At 30.6% G+C, this 9,350-nt stretch overlaps 1 long non-coding RNA gene across 1 annotated transcript; it reads left to right on the forward strand.

Moving 5' to 3' along the window:
• Window positions 1-1,380: 1,380 nt before the first annotated feature.
• LOC145100123 (uncharacterized) lies at window positions 1,381-2,518 on the forward strand. Its single transcript, XR_013704840.1, has 3 exons — window positions 1,381-2,170; window positions 2,246-2,343; window positions 2,426-2,518. It is a non-coding gene; the product is annotated as an uncharacterized LOC145100123 (long non-coding RNA).
• Window positions 2,519-9,350: the final 6,832 nt, after the last annotated feature.

The raw sequence follows: 9,350 nt of genomic DNA on the forward strand, positions 1-9,350 counted from the left end.
TGCAGCCTCACAGGATTGGTGGTTCTGGCATGCCTATTTCGGTAGTCTCGGTTCAATTAATGGCGTTAATATTCTCAATAACTCACCGATATTTAACAAAGTGTATGATTGTACTACCACATATTTGTCATTTGTACTCCGAGTCACTACGTATAAATTTGGGTACTATCTTGTAAATGTGATCTATCCGGACCTTTCTGTTTTCGTTAAAAGTTTGTCATGTCCCGATGGCCCTCAAAGGTCCATATTTAAGAGAGTTCAGGGAAAAGTGAGAAAATATATCGAACAAGCATTTGGAGCATTTAAAAAGTGTTAGAAGATAGTTGTGAAAGCATCTACGTTTCGTGATGTTTCTACTATGAAAGAGATGATGTATACGTGTATCATATTGCATAATATGATACTTGAACATGAAGAAAATGCGATATGTGTGTACGACGAGAATGAATTCATCCCCGAGACAACCACTTGAATATGATGGTGAAAAATGAAAAATGGATACATAGAATGAGGATAGCCAATAATGCAGTAATCCATGCCGATCTTCGCCGCCATTTGACTGATTATCTTTGGACGATGAATACGTTGCTTTAGTATGTTTTTTTATGAAGTGTGTTTTAGTTACGAAATGTCTTTTTTTATGTATTAAGTCGTCTTTCTAGGTATTAAGTTGTATTTGTCGGTGTTAAGTCGTGTTTGTCGTGGTTTGAATTATTAACTCGTGTTTCAAGGTATTTCAAATTTTAATTTATTGTAACTTTTTAAATTCAATATGAAATATTTATGTTTTAAAAGATATAATTTATTTAATATTAAGTGTTTGAGGTTTAAAAAAGTAAAATTTATTTAATATTAATTATCTGTGTTTTAAAAAAACTATAATTTAATCTCTAAATATTATTAAAAAGAGAACCTTAAATTCTAATCTTAAAAAATCAGGACCATTTATTACATCAACCTTTATTTTTTCACCGTTGGATTGTTTTGCTGACATCATGTCTTAGTTATTCAAACACCGTCACACGATTCTCTATTCTTTCCTTCGTCATCTACCCTCTCCCTCGCTCTCAATTGTAACCTAAAGAAACATAAAAATCAATTTTTTACTTCAATCATGCCAGAAAACATATCCTAATTCACATCTACATCGCCTCTTCAAACGCCTCGAGGAATAAGGTTAGTTCCTCTTGATTTTACTCCAATATTCAAAATTTCTTATCTTGCAATACTGCATTTGTGTAATCGATTTTTGTTCTTCATCGTTTGTCTTTCCTTTTTTTTTTTCTTTTGACAAATCGTTTTCAATATCAATTTCATTGTTAGAATTCCTCATCCGATTTGCCCCTTTTACTTATCTCTTCTTTCTTTCTTCTAGGAAATTTTGGATGATGTTGGCCATTTCGAGTGTGTCGAGTTATCAATACTTTTATGCAATGAATCTCTTATTGTTCCTCTCTTTCGCATCTTTCCGATAAATTTACAATTCTTAAAAATCTGGTGATTTTAGATCCCGATACAACCTATAAAAGTTAACCAACCCTCCCTTCCCCCATTAACATTCACGTGCTTACCTAAATCTTCTTCCTTCTCAACAGGATGATCGATTCCCAGGAAAACACTAGCCTAAGACATCGTTGTTGTAGACATGCTCCCTTCCCTCACCCTGTCGACGATGTGTAGCCTCATCCAACTCGGTTTTTGTTCAAGTTCTATCTATAAGTAAATTTGAAGCACATCTTGTGTCTCTCTTCCTATCTACTTCTCTTTGTATGTCATGTTTATTGTTAATTTCTCCAATCCTTATCATGTGAATTCTTAATTGGGTGCTTGGCAGTTTTTTATGTAGATTGAATTTCAAAATCTTCATGATAGGCCAATTGCTTGCTGGTTTAGTGTAAATGTCACACAATTTATGTTTTGACACCTTAAACTTTCAACAATTACATTCCAGATTTTAAGGCTTATGTTTTTATGTTCTTAAGCGTAAAGGATACTTATAACCGGTCCTTAATAGTTTATTTCATAAGTGTATTCCAGGGGTCACAAAAAGAGAGATCACTTTGATGGTGAAAGTGAATATTCTGGAAGCTTTAAATTATCAGATGGGGGTGAGCAATGCAGAGAAACAAAAGCCTAATCTTCAGAAATCAAGGATGTTCACAATGATCAGGTTTATTTTTCTTTTTATTAATTAACTGATAATTACCAATATTTTTTGTTTGACTATAAATTTCAAACCTTTCAGGTGCTTAATTTTCTGTGTTTCCTTCTAAACCCATGGTGGAGTTGAAGCATGTGCAATCTGAAATTGATATGCTAGAAGATCACAAGTAGCAACTGCAGGTGAGTTAAGTAGACTATTATTATTTATTTGTTTTCCCTTTTTTTCAAGTGTTAATTGCATATTTTCTCATCAACATAATAGTGCTTAGTTCTATTCGGAGGAAAGGGTCCAAGAAGAAGATAGTTTAAATACCAAAATTAAAGAGCTTGATATGTAATTGTCCATATGGAAAGACGAATGATCATAGCCAATCTTAACTATTAACTTTTTCAGTTACACCTTTTTTTTATTTTTTACAGATTCTATTTTTCATATTTCAAAATTTTCTCAAAAATTAGGAAGTTTGTGAAGGCAAATCATCGCTACTCTAGGATACAAGATGAGTTCATTGCTGGATCATTTAGTTACCTTTAGCTTTGCTTGATTTATGATTCTCTTTTTAGTAATGTAAAAAAAATTATTAACGTATTGGACTTGTTAATGTAGTAAAGATTTGGGACTTAACTAAAGGTAATATTAAATAAAAAAAATCAAATGAACCAGTTTGTAGGAGATAGTCTTTGGATGTGCTTATGTTGTATTAATAACGATTTGATAGTGTCGAGAGTTTTATACATTTGAGAACTAGAGAAAAATAATAAACAAAGATGAGGTTTTGAAGAACCAGTTCATCTAAAGGTTTGATAATTTTTTTTTTGTCATTTGAAATATATTTTTGTTTGATATTTGACATGAACTTTCAAAATATTTTGTCCAAACAGGGAAAATATTGGTCTTCTAAATTTTCATTTCAAAAGCCAAATGCAATAACAAAACTGCATTGGGTATGTAAGAATCTACATCCATTGGTCAATCTAATTTTATTTTATGTTTTTGAAACATCGTTTTTACATGATTTAGGTTATTTCCATGTAACAAGTTTTGACTTTTGTATAGGTCATATCTAAATTATGCAATGATGTTGTGGCAATGGCCTCTACTATACAAGATTATGGTGATTTAATGTTGGATTGACATGACAAAGAACACAACATAATAGTCCTTCACAATATTTTCCATCTGAACTCCTAAGTAAACGCCAATGTTGATTGTGTCTCCATTGGATCTATGTCATTGTGCAACCAAATCTATGGATCAAGAACTGTTCTTTTCTATAGGCTTCTATAAAGGTCAAATCTATAGATCAATAACTGTTTCAAGGGTGCACTATTGAATTATAGGAGGCAATTGGTTGCAATTGGATATGTGTTTCATATGTTATAGTTATTTTGTTTCTAACTATAAAGGTTAATTTGGTCATTGTTTTATTGTATGAAATATAATGTAGAATTGTTGTATGTGTTACCGATGACAATTGTTTTTTTCCTTAAAATAAAAGGGATTCTACCGATGACAATACATAGTTATCCATCGGTATGAAATGAATTTTGTATACCCAATTATCTAAACAAATTGAATCGTGGTATGAAATATTTTTTATATTATAAAATCCATGGTAATTAAGTAGGTAAATTGAACCACATCAAATTAACGTTTAATCTTTTAATTACTACTTAATATCTTGAATAATTTTTTGTTTTATTTTGGCTCATTTTATGTGGGATGTTGGTTATCTTCCTAATTTTAATAGTCGTTCCGTAAGAATAATGGTTATATTTTTAGTTTAATAAAAAATATAAATAAATTGATAAATCAGTTTATCTGTTTCACACAAAAACTTTCTTTAAAAGGATAATTTTTGACCTTCCTTCTTATAAAAAGCGTGTAAGATATCACATTCTAACCATACAATAGCTTATGATCAATAATCATACAAATTCAAGGGCTTAACACACATATCTATATATTATTACTAGGCGAATGTCTGCGCGTTGCGCAGAAGCATCTATATACCTGAAATCTTTACAAATATATGTTTTTTTTAAATAACTATAATGTTGTTGTTAAATTTGATATAATAATTCGTATACTAAGTTGATATAGTATATTGACTATTTTGAATTATATGATAATATATATACATCTATAAAAACTGCATAATCTCAATCTTTTGAATGACTTTTATCCGCGAGTTACTCATGAATAAAATTAAATATAATATACGGTTTAATGTTATCTATAGTTGTTGTTATTGTTAATGAATTTTTAAAATTTTTTTGCTTAACGTTTTTATTTCTATCATTGTAATTATTTAAGACAGCATACATTTTTTTTGATTTTAAAAGGTTATTTTTAACTATTGTTATTATAAGATATTTTAAACTGCTTATTTGAAAACTTTTAACGATTATAAAAATATATTTAAAAAATATTTTAGTTAAATTAATATTATAATTTAGTTTTTGCACTTATCACTACAATTTATCACTTTTAACTATTCACAATATATTCTTTGAGTTCTTTAAGTGGAACTGAAATTTATATTGAAGTTAACCCTATAATTTTATATTTTAATTAACAATTTAAGTATTTTCTCAAAACTATTCAAAAGTTGTAGCTTTAAACTGATAATGGTTTGTATTCAACAACATATTAAATCTAATAAATTAAGTATACTTTGTTAAAAGTTAAAGACATAACTTTATAAGTAGAAGTAAAAATATTATTTTAATATTGAAATTTAGTTTATTTATGATTACACTTTAGGTTTGATATTTATTTAACCTTATTAACCAACTTATAATCATCATTAGAAAGACACTACAATTTATCACTTTTAACTATTTACAAAGTATTATTTAGATTGTTTAAGTTGAACTAAAATTTATATTTAAGTTGATGGTGTAAGGTTATATTTAAATTAAAAATTTAAGTATTTATACAAATTTTTCAAAAGTTGTAGCTTTAAAATGATAATGGTTTACATACAACAACATATTAGACCTAATAAATTAAGTATAATATGTTAAAAGCTAAAAACATAACTTTATAAGTAGAAGAAAATATATTCTTTTAATATTGAAATTTAGTTTATATATATGATTAGACTTTAGGTTTTAGATTTATTTAACCTTATTAACCAACTTATAATCATTATTAGAAAGAAATTAAAAAGTCATAGGAGTTTCAAATGAATGTGGTGAAAGGAAAAATACTTCCTTTATAAGTATATAATAATTATTTTTTTTTATTGTACCAACCTTTTATATTTTTATATATATTTTGTTTTACGTGGGTTATAATCTAATTAAATTAGAAAAGACAATAGAATGTTAGGAATGTTACCACTTCATACCAAATGCTAAGAATTAGATGCTAAGAGAGAAAAATAACGTGACACTCAAAAAAATGATGCCTACCAAATGCTAAGAATTAGATGCTAAGAGAGAAAAATAATGTGACATTCAAAAAAAATGAATTGACAATATGCTAAAAGTGAGTTTTTGATCATATTGGTGTTTTAAAAAAATTTATTTATCCGATTGGTATACTTTTAAACATGTTCACAATACAAGGGTTTTAGCAATTAAATAAAAAAAACATTGTGCCCTATTTTCTTACCATCGTTCTTTCTCCCAAAATAGCCTGCACACTTCCGGTTCTTCTTCTGCCGGGGAGTCCAACTACGACGCCAAGGATTCCAGCGGTGACTCCGGCGACACTACAGCGGCAACTTCGTCGGCGACTACATTCCATCGTAGGTACGCTTTTTTTTTGCTTCAATTACAAGTTTGTTTCCAAACAACAACTTCAATTTTAAGGTTGTAATCTTCAGTTTAAGTTTAATTTATGTTTTGTTTTTGCTTCGATCACAGGCTGTAATCTTCAGTGAGTTCGAATTTTGATTTCTAAGTTAGATTTCTGTTTTGTTTTTTCTTCAATCACATGTTTGTTTGTTTGTTTGATAGGCTGATGTTGTTGGATTGTTGATTTCTGATTTGTATTGGACTATGAATGTTTTGTTTTTGTTTTTACTTTTGCTGATGTTGTATTTGATTTCTGTTTTGTTTTTGCTTCAATGACATGTTTTGCTTCAATAATAGATCATGATTTATGTATTCTATTTCTAGTTTCTTTCTTTTTTTCCCTGATTTGATGTATTTGACTGTAGATGAGATGTTAATGTCATATTAGAGATTGATCAAAATGATGATTTCTACTCAATCTCTCAAGTTGCTATTGCAAGCAATGTAATGACAAGTATTAATGAAGTTGTTAGTACATGAAATTGGAGAAGAAGTGGGAACAGGAGAAGAAGATGATGAAGAATCATTGTTTAAAGAATTTTCCCCACTACCTCATGAATTGTATCGGCACCGTCATTGTTTAAAGAAGTGTATTTGTCACAGTCATTGTTTATATCTTATTTTTTATCTTCTTTTTTACAAATAAAAGTTACCGAATCTAGTTATTTCACATGTTTCTTATTTTCGTTTTTCTTTTTTATAACAAGCAATTATTGGTTTTGTACTTAAAATATCGTATTTACAATTTTTTATATTTTATTTTTTGTTTTTTTAGTTTAAGATTATGTTTGTTGGTTTAGATTTAAAAAGTTGTTTGTGATTTAGATTAAAAAAGTTGTTTCTTGGTTATTGTAAGAAGTTTGTTAGTTAAAATGATATTTGCAAAAAAGTAATAAAAATTAATAACAAAAACTAAAAAAAATAAAAAAATAATATTAAAAAAAATTAGACAATAAGTTAAAGGGAAGATTTTGTGTGAATATGAACTTGGTCTTTTTTTTTTTTGGTTCATTTCGTCTGAAAAACGGAATGGAACATGATATATAAAGAAAAATGCTAAAATCCTATACAGTAAATACCTTCAAAAATATATATCATTGAATAAATAAGTTTTTCAAAAACGTCAAAAACTCTATTAAAAATGTTACCACTCTCCTAACCTTATTATCAACAAGCTTACATATTTGTATAGATCCTCACAAGCTCAACCTCACCCTAATCCCAAACTCAAGGTTCCACTCTAAAATTCTCACCTTCCATTAACATGTTAAACAAACCTGTCATGCACCATCGTCCAAGTTAAATCCATGCAATACAGTATTTTGTTATTTTTATTTTTTATATATATTTTTTTCAACCTTTCCTAAACCCACGCAAATACCTCACAACCCACCTTTAACTTAAAAACGCTCAATAGCTTAAACAGAAATACCCAAAACCATGTTACTTGTAAAGAGGTAATTGCATAAACTCGCAAACTTTATTATTGAAGAAAACTATCTCAAAAACTCCAATTCCCCTATTACAGGATCCTATCAGGCATCTATATATACCGAACAAAACACATCAGTATAAGCCTAGGAAATTGAAAGTAAACATCTAATACTTTCCATATAAAATAGTCCTTATTACTCAAGGAACCTATGAAACCTTGAACAACACTCCAAGGTACTTGGACAACACTCCAAGTTATCGCCATCTGGGTCAGAACACGTAATGCTCCCATATCTGACTCAAATATTTGCCAACAATCACCCCCTGAATTTCTGAGTCGAGGATAATTCTTGCACGCCAAGCAATGCTCTCATCTCTGCGAACCTTATTCGAGCTAAGGCCTTTGTAAGTGGATCTGTTCGTTGCTTATCTCCTGAAACATGCTCAACAATCACTTGCTCATTTTCAACACGTTCTCGAATGAAGTGGAATCGAGTGTGAATGTGCTTGCTTCTTCCATGAAAGACAGGATTCTTTGACAATGCTATTGCTGATTTGTTGTCTATGCGAATCAGCACCTTCTGTTTTTTCATTCCTGTCAGCTCAGCCAATAACTCCCTTAACCAAACCGCCTGACACGCAGCTGCAGTAGCTGCCATGAACTCTGCTTCACATGATGACAATGCTACTGTATCTTGCTTTTGGGAGCACCAAGTGATAGGTGAGTCACAAAGGTAGAAGACATGCCCTGTTGTACTTCTGCCATCATCAATATCCACATTGTGACTACTATCACTGTAACCTATCAAGCTCATATTTTTACTTCGTTTGTATACAATCCCAAAAGATGGAGTACCACGCAAGTAACGAAGAATTTGCTTAATAGCGCGTGCATGAGATTCTCTTGGGCTTTGCATATAACGACTAACTACTCCAACCGAATATGCTAAATCTGGACGCGTGTGTAAGAGATATCGTAAGCAACCTACTATTTTTCGATAATAGGTAGCTTCAACTTCTGGTTCATCTTCAGCTTTTGACAACTTTAGTCCTGGCTCCATTGGACATTGAGTTGCATTACACTCTTGCATGCCTGCCTCTTTTAGAATCTTCATAGCATAACTCTCTTGCTTCACTTTTACACAACCATTTTCTTGCAATACTTCAATACCCAAGTAGCAAGTTAGTTCACCAAGGTCTGACATTTCAAACTGTAATGCCATTAGTCTCTTGAATTGGTTTATAAACTCTAATCTTGTTCCCGTTACGAACAAATCATCTACATAAACCGCAACTATTATGTACTCTCCATTTGCAACCTTTCTATAAACCGCATTTTCTTGCATGCACCGTTTAAAACCCATATTTTTCAACGTGTTATTAAACTTCAAATTCCATGCTCTTGGAGATTGTCGGAGACCGTACAACGCTTTTGCCAATTTGTATACTTTTGTTTCTTCACCTTGCTTCACGAAACCTTCCGGTTGGCAAACGTACACTTCTTCCTTTAAATCTCCATATAAAAATGCAGTTTTTACATCTAAGTGATGAATCTTCCATCCGTTCCCGGCTGCGAGAGCAATCAATAATCTTATTGTCTCAAGTCGAGCTACTGGCGCGAATACTTCATCAAAATCAATGCCTTGCTCTTGTACATAGCCTTTTGCTACTAGACGCGCTTTGTACCTTGTAATCACACCATTTGTATTTCTTTTAATTTTATACAACCATCTTAACCCGATAGGCTTAATATCTTTAGGCGGAGGAACTAATTTCCAAGTATTATTTTTCTCGATGGAGTCAATTTCGGCCTTCATTGCATCGAGCCAATTCTTGTTCACTTTGGCTTCCTTAAAGTTCTTCGGTTCTTCATCGAATGACAACATTAAATGATCCACATCTAGCTCGTAGTCATTTAATCTTCTTGGCAACACTGAAGTTCGAGT

This window comes from Lactuca serriola, chromosome 4, assembly GCF_051521515.1.
Source record: "Lactuca serriola cultivar US96UC23 chromosome 4, Lser_US96UC23_V15, whole genome shotgun sequence".
Classification (NCBI taxonomy): Eukaryota; Viridiplantae; Streptophyta; class Magnoliopsida; order Asterales; family Asteraceae; genus Lactuca; species Lactuca serriola.